This window comes from Pinus tabuliformis, chromosome J (assembly GCF_031772625.1).
Source record: "Pinus tabuliformis cultivar Carrire ecotype Pingquan chromosome J, CPIR1, whole genome shotgun sequence".
NCBI lineage: Eukaryota > Viridiplantae > Streptophyta > Pinopsida > Pinales > Pinaceae > Pinus > Pinus tabuliformis.
Genome location: NC_142295.1, coordinates 4,126,568 through 4,138,186, shown reverse-complemented (window position 1 = coordinate 4,138,186; position 11,619 = coordinate 4,126,568).

The following is an 11,619-nucleotide window of genomic DNA, read 5'->3' as shown; positions in this document are numbered from 1 at the left end:
AGTATCTAATCTGAAATTTTATGAAACCTGGTCCCTAGAAGAAGAGTGAAGGTTGGAGCCTTCAGTAGGTCGACACCTACGTATTGGTAAACATATCAGCCAATACAAGAGCCAGGGGGTTGGATCTCCCTTCCAGTAGCAGCTGGAAAACAGAGAGGATTGTAGCCTTCTATAGGCCAATGCCTACATACTAGTAAATACATCGGCTAGTACAAGAGCCAGGGGGTTGTAGCTCCCTTCCAGTAGAAGCTGGAGAATGTGAGAAGATTGTAGCCTTCTGCAGGTGGGTGCCTGCGTATTGGTATGATTCTGTGCTAATACAAGATTGTAAATAGTTTTTCCTTATATTAAAACAAGATAGCAGCAGGTGGTTTTTGTCTTGCATTGGGTTTCCACCTTAAATCTTGGTGTTCATGTGTGTTTCTTATGTGTGATGATATGTTCTATTTTTACTGCACCTGTTTACTGTTTATATGGTTAATGATGTTTTGATGCACTGATTAAAGATCAACATATGATGAATTAACTAAATCATAAGTTTGTTGGATATACGCTAGTTACCTTAAACACAGTTGTGTGTACACGTGAATTCGCTTAATTGAGGTAGCGTATATAAATCTGATTATGGAAATGAAAAGTTATTGACTTTCTAACACTGATTCACCACCCCCTGCCTCTTAGTATTATTTCCAACAAAAAAGGAGTAAAGGATAAAAGTCTCAAAAGAGGTTCAAAAATAAAGAGAGAAGAAAGAAAGGTAAGGGTTAATATAAAATAAGATGAAGAGTGTAATTATAGATAAAGATTCTAAAAGATGACCCTCAAAAAATTTAAGATGAAGGGAATGATAAAGAGGAGGAAGACAGGGATCAAGGATGGGTTAAGAGTCAATGGGTGAGATGGTGGATGACGAGTTTCCAGGAAAGGCTGAGCTTATAACCATCCTCCCTATTAAAGTTATTAGGTTTCTTCTCAATTTCAAGGGATTCTCGAATAATACGAGATTTTTAGAATGGTGCAGAGGCTATCTATGGTCCCTAATGATGGATGGAATCACTATCCAAAACGTTGGACAGATCACACATGTTACACAATATTATTCTAGAAATCTCTAACAATATGAAAAACTGCAGAAGTCTCGAATCACTCATTCTTGGAGCACTCTAGCACTAGAGAAAGACAGGCAAAGGAAGGACAAGAAATAAAAGGGAAGCAAAGATCAAGCAAGGAAGAGCAATATCGAGTGGCTACAATGGGATTACTTGCAGGTATCGAGTTGCATGTATGATTTCTTTTCTAGATTTGGCATGCATGGTACATGCATGTGTGTATTTGGTTCTCTTTCTCTCATTGACATGGGTTTTTCCAGGTGTGACATTGGTTTTCATCCTTGCCTTGCCATTTCTAGATAGCCATGGTGTGATGGGGTTTCTCTTATTTAGTTGAGTTGGATTTCTAGATGGTTTCAAAACTGAGTAGGGTGGTCTTAGGAAAAATCACAAGGCATAGGAATCCCTTGATTGGTAATGGCAGGATATACGGTAAAGCCTAGTTCTGAATGCTCTCATTGGGCCTAGGAATCCATTTACCAATAATGGTGGGATACACGATAAAGCCTAGAGAGTGGAGCCTCGTTGGACCTAGGAATCCCTTGACCGGTAATGGTAGGATACACGGTAAAGCCTAAAGGTTGGAGACAAACAAATTCCTCATGGTTTAGGTGGAGATATCTAGAGGCATCCATGCTTGTTTAGGGCCTAGTAATCCCTTGACCGGTATATGGAGTGATTGCGGTAAATCTTGTAGTGTATGTTTATTGTTTGGTCCTACGGATCCATTGGTAGGATACATGATAAAGCCTGAGGAATCCTTGATTGTTTCTATTGTGAATACCACATTCATGCTTGGAATATGGCACAGGGGGTGATTGGCTAAAAGAAATATTTGGTTTGGCCCAACCTATGGTCGAGTGGTATGTGGAAGTCATTGACTTGGTTGGATTTTCATATTTTAATAATATCTCCTTTTCCTTGGGTATTTCATGAGTAAACGTGTTTGTTATTATGTGGTTATAATGGTAGTTTTGTCATTGTTGATATGATGGTTATATGCTAGGTATAAACAGGGTTTATGATAGACTTGAGTTATGTCCCTCATGATGATTTGATTAGTAAATGAATGAATAATGAATGTATGACCTAATAGATGATATTGCAGCTATTATGAGAGGGAATCAAACCTTCTTGACGATTCTCAGATAAGTATGAGACCCCTATGTTCAAATGTGTATTTATGACCTGTACATTACATGTTCATGATGTGTTTCACGAAATGTCTATGATGGTTAGACTTGGTTAGGCTAAGCCCTTGATCAAGTTTTATGTTAGAAGATTTGTCTTTGTGTCATTTATCATTTTAGAAAGTTTCATCAAGTTCTGGGTAGTGACCTAGAGTCTAGCCCTAAAAAGGTGGCACAAATTTTACGGTCTTAGGCACAAAACTAGCTAAAAATATTGTAGTCTCACCCTTACAGTGGTTATGCATGCGAATGGAGGCCTATAGTCACATGGATGCAAACTTGTGCATGCGAATGGGAGTCCACATTAGTGAAAAGCCAAGTTAACTCAAGGTTTGGACACCTAGAAGGGTGGTTTAGCCCTTGGGGGTCTTGTAGCACCAAAGGAAGGTCGGTAAGGTTATGTTTTGTCGGTTCCACTTCCTTAAGGTGATCTAGGAGGTTAAATCATATCATAGTAACTCTTTGTCACATATTTACCCCAGTGGACCGATAAACTTGGGCAAGTGTGGTGGGATGGTGTTACATCTAAAATGGGCCTCAAAACAAAAATGTATAACCAAAATAAACTTTATAAGAACCAAATTTGATGATGTCAACCATGGGGGATGATTCACCATTTTTGGAGTAAAAAGGTAAAATTATTAGAAAACAAAAAAATAAAAAACTAGTTTTTCAACTCGTATTTTCAACTTATCTCCCTACGATTTTACTCAAATTTCGAGCAAGAGCACTTGTTTGATTCATAATTTAATTCCTCACCCAAGGAGTAACCATGTTGCATACTTTTGATGGACCTTGCAATCATGTTTTTCATGTATTTCTCATTTTTCATGTAGCATGGTCTATCGAAAGTATGCAACATGGGTAATTCTTGGATGAGGAATTAAATTTTGCATCCAACAAGTGTTGCCACTCGAAATTTGAGTAAAAGTGTAGGGAGATAAGTTGAAAATACAAGTTAAAAAAGAAGTTTTTTCTTTTTTCCCTCTAAATTTTGATGATGTAATATAATCTTATTTTATTATTTCCACTATTACTTTATAATATTCCTTTGGAGGCCCATTTTATACCTCAAAATTTCTCTAATGAATTTCATAAACCATAGTTTGAGACTGTTGATGGATTTTGTCAAAGACGTGAGGACCTGACATAACTATCGGCGAGAGATGAAGTGTCTCACTGTCCTAACAAACCTATGAATGCTCAAATGGTTTAGCATCAAATAATGGAGGTTTCGTAATATCAACAGATGAATGCATACGGTCATTGTCGGCTATGATGGGAAAATAATCATTGAATATGTAGCTAGATTGATCGTATTTTTGAATATTAACATACTGGTAGCCAAAAATATCAAATTCTTTTGGTTTCCATGATGGAGATAAATCAACAACATGAGTCTCATGAAAAAGAGGATTTAGGTGATTTTTTTACCCACACACAGTGGACTCTGAGACAACACCAGATTGTACTTGATCACACTCTATATCAACTAGGCAATCATCAAGAGGACTTGAAACAATGGGTGGTGTACTCTCTTCAACAAACAGATCAAAGTACAAGAAGTGATGTTGATCAAAATCATTCAATAATTAGATTTTAACGGGCAAGATGGTGCTGAGAGAGGAATATGTGAGAAAACCCTAATTTGAGCCAGTTCATGGATATCATTAGGGATGTGAGAACCTGACATAACCATCAATGGAAGAGGAAGTGCCTCAACTTCCTGATGAGTCCTTGAACCTTCAAAAGGTTGATCATAAAACTTTGGTGGCTTAGTGAGATCAATAAGTGAACATTCAAAACCAACACCAGAAGTGTCATTGAATACATGGTTGATATGATGATGGTTGTTGAAGCCACTAATTTGGTCAGATTGGGCTCTGATACCCGAGACTCTTCAAATGTTATGAATGATGATGAATCAACCATTTGGCTTCCTTGAAACTTTAGGAATATATAATCATCATCTTTACTTGTTAAATATTGTTGTTTGAACAAATTATGAGCCAAGGATTTAATTCCCTTGTCCTCTGATTGTGAAACATCACCCTCATGTAGATGATTGCAATTGAACCTCGAAATATTTGAATAATTTGGAGAAACCATTGGTGTGTCAGACTTATGGAACAAACTAGGGTACAATAGATGAAATGGTTTCGGTGAAGATGCCTTAGTTTCAACCAAGTTTAGTTCAGAACTCAAACCCTGGACATGGATGTCATCTTGAGAAAGCATGATATCCGCATGCATGTTATGCTTTGTGAAGTTGACTTTAGCCTCAATATTATCTGAGAGATGACCTAGGACATGGCCAGTAAATGAAGGAGGAAGCATAATATGAGGAGACTCGAGGAAATATTCAAGAATATGATTAACAAGCTGAAATTGAATCTTGTTAACAGGGAGAGGTGTTATTTTAACTTAATCCTCAAGATGTCCAATTTCAATAGCTTTTATGTGAGCTTCAGGAGCCAGAAAACTTGATTCATTTCCCTATAAACATTCTTCATCATCTAAATTATTTATGACGGAAATTTCATTAGGTAATGAATTTGAAGGAGGATGAGAACTTCTACAAGAAGTAATTTCCTCCTTGGAGGCTTGAGATTTTTCCCGACTCATAGAAATAGGAAAAACAAGATTAGTGATATGATATGGCTGATTGGAAACATGAAGATTTCATGATGATCATTAGAATCATGATTTTTTTAATATTGAGATGGTTGTAGAGAAATATAAACCAATCATCACAATTTATCACTCAAATACATCTAGTCCATGTATCTTTCAAGAAATTCATAACAAAGATGAACAAACCTACCAACAAAATCTTCCAATGATTCTTCAAGTTTCATTGTAACTTGATTTATCTTTTTAAACACAACTTAAAAATTGTATATGTTAAATTCCTACTACATCTTACTGATAAGTTGCTCGAAGAAATTGATAGAAGTGGTTGGCAACATGTGGCACCAATGCTTGACACGACCTTCAAGCGTGAGGGTAAACAATCTTCTCATAACATCTTTATAATCAATTTTGTTAGAGTGACGGAAGAAAATAACTTTACACATGTGTCCAAACACAGTTGTCTGACCCTCACTATCAAACTTCAACCGCGACAAGTGATAAACTATTTCCATGGGCATTGAAATATTAATGATTTTAGAAAAACAACCCAAGATAGATATTTGGGTAGAAGCCATCTAAAGATATGATGTTAAGATAAAGGATCCAAGGGATAGACTTGTCATCGCCCTCCTTCTAGTGCCAAAAATATGTTGATGGGTGTTGCATGTCATGCCAACAACTAGGGAGCCTCCCCAATGTGAAGTCCCAATTAGACCTCACACCATTTGGGATAGGAGCCCCATCCGATATGTGGACCTGACTTCCACCATGAATGTTTCACTCCTAGTTTTCAAACATGATGATGTTAGAGTGAGGAAAATAATGAAATGCCTGGAGAATAGGGATGAGATCAACCCAAGATTAACAACTTGCAGAACAATATATAAGGATGCAAGAACAATACCAAGGAGAAGCATGCCACAAGAAGGATCAGTGAGCTGAAACTGCCTCAAACATACTTGAATAGGAACATTCCAGAGCTTAATTGTAAATTAGTCCACAATAGGTCACCGACATGGTGTAGAATAAGTAAGCACAGATTCAAAGCGAACATGAAAGCTATAAATTAAGAATGATTTCATTAACATATGCTCACACATAAGCACACATACAAACATGATGGAAATACAAGAATGTCAGTAAAACCATCCCAAGGATGCAGGGAAATCCATACTAAAAGAAAATAAATTTTTATTAGCGTTGCTGTAAACACAAGTACAAGTCATGCAAGCCATCAAATCCCAATAAAACATGGACTGCTCATACCATTATCAAATGCAAAACCCTAGCCTCACCACAACTCGCCCTACTAGTTTCCAACAACTGAATGCCTCTAGCTCTTCAAGCAAATATCAATTATCCATTTCTAGTCCTAGCTCTAGTGTTAAAATTCCTCTTCAAATGAGACATGGGGGTTTATTTATAGAGATGACATGGTTGTTCACCTACTATGAATTTTCATCTACCCTCATGACTCTTGAACTTCCTCACTTCTCTATCTTGTTTGGAGACTGTTACATGATCAAATTAATCTCAGTATAGATATGGTATTATTATGAGAATTATTTACACTATGATAGCATAAAATAAATGAGGAGAATAAGATTGTTATTGGAAACCCTAGGGTTCTTGTTGTCAATGCTTTTATAAAGCCATGGGGACTTGCACTATCTGTCACACATGGTGACAATGTTAATTTTTTGTGTTCAATGTTTGTTTTCCTACTGCTACACCTACCATCCAAGTTGGCATAGTGCCTTGGGCCACTTCTGGAGCAAGTTATCCTATTGGTTCAAAACCCTAGTTGCATAGATTTTGTAGGAAACCCTAGCCTCCTTCACCTTGGTTAGCATTCTCATTCCTCCTCTTCCACATACAATTTTATTGAAGGATATTCGACAAGTTTTAATATGTACTTTGTAAAAGTCATAACAATTTAATGATGCCCTTGCCATACCCTTGATGACCTTGTTGCCTAATATCTTGTGTCTGGGAAGTATGAAGTGGAACCATTCTGTAACATCAAATGTGTAAGTGCAAACAACCATTGATTAAACAACGAGCCAAATACACTTTAATGAAAAAATATCATAAATAATAATAGATAAGAATTTATAACCCTAATATGTCAACAATAAGATGGCTCAGTCTTCTATAATTTCTTGTATGTATCTTGTTCAAAGTCAATATGGATTTTGGATGTATGTGTGAATTTGACCTTGGAATTATTTCAATGTAAAGGATAGCCATGTGTCTAGTGCTATTACATTTCCCATATATCCTTATTTTTTATCAATTGGTTGCCTTTGTATTGTTTCCTTTTCTTTAGCAAACTTTATTGCTTATTATCCTCACATATCCATGGAGTGTCATACGTGTTTTTCTAATGATTTTTTGATATATTGGTATCCCCTTGTCATTCTTTAAGAATATTTTAACATGTGTTTCAGTAGTCATATGTTTCATAACACCTTCTATGGGTGAATTTAAATCATTCCTTGGGGCCTCTGGATTAAATAAGCTTGCCAAGTGCATACTTGGTCCATTGCATTTGAGAGTGTGACTTTGACCAAGTTGCAATCATGAGTGGAAATACGACCTACTAGCGATATGAAATAAAAATATGGCTTGCAACTTTGTAACCCATCTTATCACCTTTGAGCATAAGTTTTATTTCAAAGCAGGTTGTGTTTCGCATGGGAAGCGCAGGTCACACCTTGGAGCTAGTCTCTAGAGGATAGGTATGTGAACTATGACCCTGCATGAATCGAAAATTACATATCAAGCCCAAGTCACACTCTTGGGTGAAATATGGACATGTGGTGTGTGATTTATAAAGGTAGAACATATGAGTTCTTGGTTTAAATATTCAAACCACTTTAACTTTAATTTCCAAACAACGAGGTCATATTTCATGGCATGAGGTCGTGAATGTGAGCCTTCCTTTGTTGTTAAACCAAGTATATATTACCTTTCCAACCACACTCTCAACAGTCGAGACAACTTCACATGATCATAAGCCAAATTTCTCATATTTTTACTTAGACAACATATTAGTTATGAGAGATTCCTGGACTCTGAATTCAATTGCTTTAGATGGCACTGTCATATGATTTCATAATGGTACATGAATTTTTCATGCCTCCATTACATTGTAAGCCACATAGATCAATCATTGTTAGCCCTTATCAACCCTAGTTCTTAAAACTATGTAAACTTTGAAACGGGAACTATAAACTCAAAATGGGAACTCTGGCCAAAAAACCCCGAAAAAACATCAAAAACAGTGCTAAAAATGAAAAGTGTGTATACTGGAACAATGATTTTATTTTTTAGGGGTCAATTTTGAACATGTTTTAAAAATGGCAGTGACTACGAAATTTACTACGAAATTTTCATGCAAAATATAGCTTCAAAACGAAAGTGATGATATTGGAACAATGATTTTTTTTTTTTTTTAGGGTCAATTTTCAAACTTTTTAAAAAATGTTAGTAAAACCAAATTTTTATGTGCCAAACAAAGTTGTTTATGAGGAAAAAAACACATCAATGTTTCTGGTAGAATATCATTTTTCTTTCCTAAGTATAAATTCAAGATGTTTTCAACCATAACATGTTAGATACAAAAGAAATTGATTTTTTTTCAACTACAAAATTAAAAAACGATGACATTATGAACAAATTACATCACTAAATGAATTCAAAAGTCATTATTTGTATATTGAATAAAACATACATTATATCTCTAATTTAATATTGCATTGTAGATATTTTAAACAATAAAAATTATCATAACTAAGACATATAATCCAACAATATAAAAATGCCCCATAACTTCTCATTTAACACCATATGGAAATCATTAATTTTATTTCAAGATATGATGCATACATCAGTTATATAAACTCTCTTAAACAATTATTCAAAATCACTCATATTTTCTTGCAGACCATTAGAATTCACATCTTCAGATGAGTGACTGGATGCTGACGAAGATGTTCCATATTCTTCTCTTTCATCAACTAGTGCCCCATCTGAGTCCACATGCATGCCCAACACTTCAGGTTTCAAAATTCTTCTAGATCTACGACTGGTTTCAGCAGACTCCCATCTCAGCATTGTTCCTTCTGGTAACAACCTTTTCAGAATCTCTATCGTCTTGAAGCGAAGAGTTCCTCTCTTTGTTAAATTGAAGTCATAAACAAGTATGTCAACATCCTCCAATTTTAATATGTCTGTGCAGCGGCGATTTATATTTGTACCCTTTCTTTTTCTCTTTCTGCCATTTTTTTTGTCAACTACCATCTCTAGCTTATACACACCATTGAATGGGTGTGTATTTGTGGCATACCAATGTACTTCAACACTTGTAACATCCTCATTTTCTATAAAGACCTTTATAACTTTAGCAACCCAAAATGGATAGCCATTGGGATTTCCATCTGCTAGCACTGCAATCATGCAACCCTCCTTAATATCATGTACTGAACCCCTGTAAAGGTCTTCCATGGCTTCACGTTGTGCACGAGATCTTCTGGAACTAATATACATCTCTCTTTCCTCTACCTATGAAGAATTAATAATACCTTGAGATTGTTGTTGTTCAATAATGTTTATTTCCTCATGTTCATTTGGCACATTTTATGGCCAAATAAATGGATTTTTCAAAGGTATATCTTCATTTATTGTTGTTGAAATGATATCACTTTGATTATTGAAAAATGACTCCCACCAAACTGAATCAGCAATGTTAAAGTACTCATATGTATATCTAATACATTTTTTAATTTCTTCCAAGCAATCAGAATAATTATATCTCTATTTTGTCTACGTGCATTCTAAACTTCACCAACTGATTGTAATAACAATATTTTTGATGCAAATATTGGATGATCTGGAATGAACTTCAAAAATTGCAAACCTGATGATGGTGCCCATTCTGCAGTAGTTGAATACTTCTTGCCCCATATTAGTGTTTTCCCATCAATTTTTTTGATACGAAATTGATGTTGGAAGCTAATGTCATTAAGTTGTTCAATGCATTTCCCCTCACCATATGATCCCAGAATAAACCTTCGCATGTCAACAGTTTCTTCCAACACATCAAAAGTAGGCTCTGGCATGTATGATTTCTTAAGACATTCAATTAGTGATGGCAAGCTCCCAACTTGCTTCCTCCTCAATATGACTGAAAAACGACTGAACATATGATCAATATGGTCATGAGTGTGCCCAACAAGAAGGAAACCAACCTTTACCTTTTGAAAAATTCTCAATTCAACAAGCATGTTTAGGTATCCAAAAACAACTTGATTTTTGTTTTCACGGCAAGTGTTGTCCATTTGTAGATACAAAACTTCAGGAAGAGTACCAGACCAATGAGAAATCACATCATGAATTATGGTTATGGTCAGATTTGCATCATTATGAATATTTGAAGCTGTGAAGTACACCCTTGGCAACATTTTCCCATTAAAGACCATACAACCGACCAAGTGAAACTGAATAAAATTTTCCTCCTGTAAATTTTTAGGTGTGCGAACAAAATTTGGTAAAAGTGATTCCTTCTGGTCCATACCATCAATTATCAAACCCAGATATTTATTTGGATTATCATAACACTTTTTTGATGCTTGTACAACTTCTTCCTTTCATTTGTCTGTCGTTCACGATGATCCTGAAGTTCTTTGACAATTAAATCTACACAACATAAAATAAATTCATTAAGAAATATGTTTTCATAGTTGATGACTATACAATTTTAAAAGTTAAAGTTATGAATGCTTACCTCTTTCTGACCCTTCACTTTTGTCCCTTTTTTATTTTAGAGAAGCACATGTATTGCAAATCCCCATCCTTGTCTTCTTAGGAATACGAACATTGTTGAATTCTTTCTTCCATACTTTCACAAAATATTGATATGTAATAAATTGGCCATGTCCCTCAGCACCTTCTGTATATTCTTTGTATAAGTTGTAGATTTCTCGTCTTGAAAAATTATATGGAATATGTATTGTCTCTCTATTTGGCATACACTCTCCATGCTTTGAAAAGAAATCTTTCATCCATGACATTGCAGTATTTGATAATGGCCCAAACTGTCTTTTATGACGTACTTCTGAATAAAATGTGGGATCCTTTTCCAAATTTTCTTGAATTCTCGAGAGACGAAAATTCCCAATCGCATGAAACATTTTGAAAGCTTTTCTACAGATAAATAAAGTCCCAATATGATAATCATAACCTGACAATGTAGAGTGCATGCACCCAACTAAATATGAATTTTGCATGCTTTTATTCATTGACAAATATCTCTTCCTGCTTTCTAATGAAAATTTGAAATCCATATGTTTCAAGCAATCTTTATGGCAACATTCACTTGAAATGAGAGCACTGATAGAACTTCTTCTCGTTAGATATTCTGATCTACCCATTGTATAACTAGAACAACTTGCATTGATACGAAAAGGTCTGCTCCTACTCCTCGATACAATATTTCTTGGCAACATCTCCATCATTGGATCATCATTTGTATAAGGCTTTTCATCATCATTAAGAGGAATGTTATCCACACTATGATCAGCTCTGCTTTTCAAATATTGACTTGGAGGATATTTTTCATCTTCCGCTTCTTCAGTGCTACTGTCATAGTCCTTAGAATTCAGACTAAATGGAAAATCTGACTC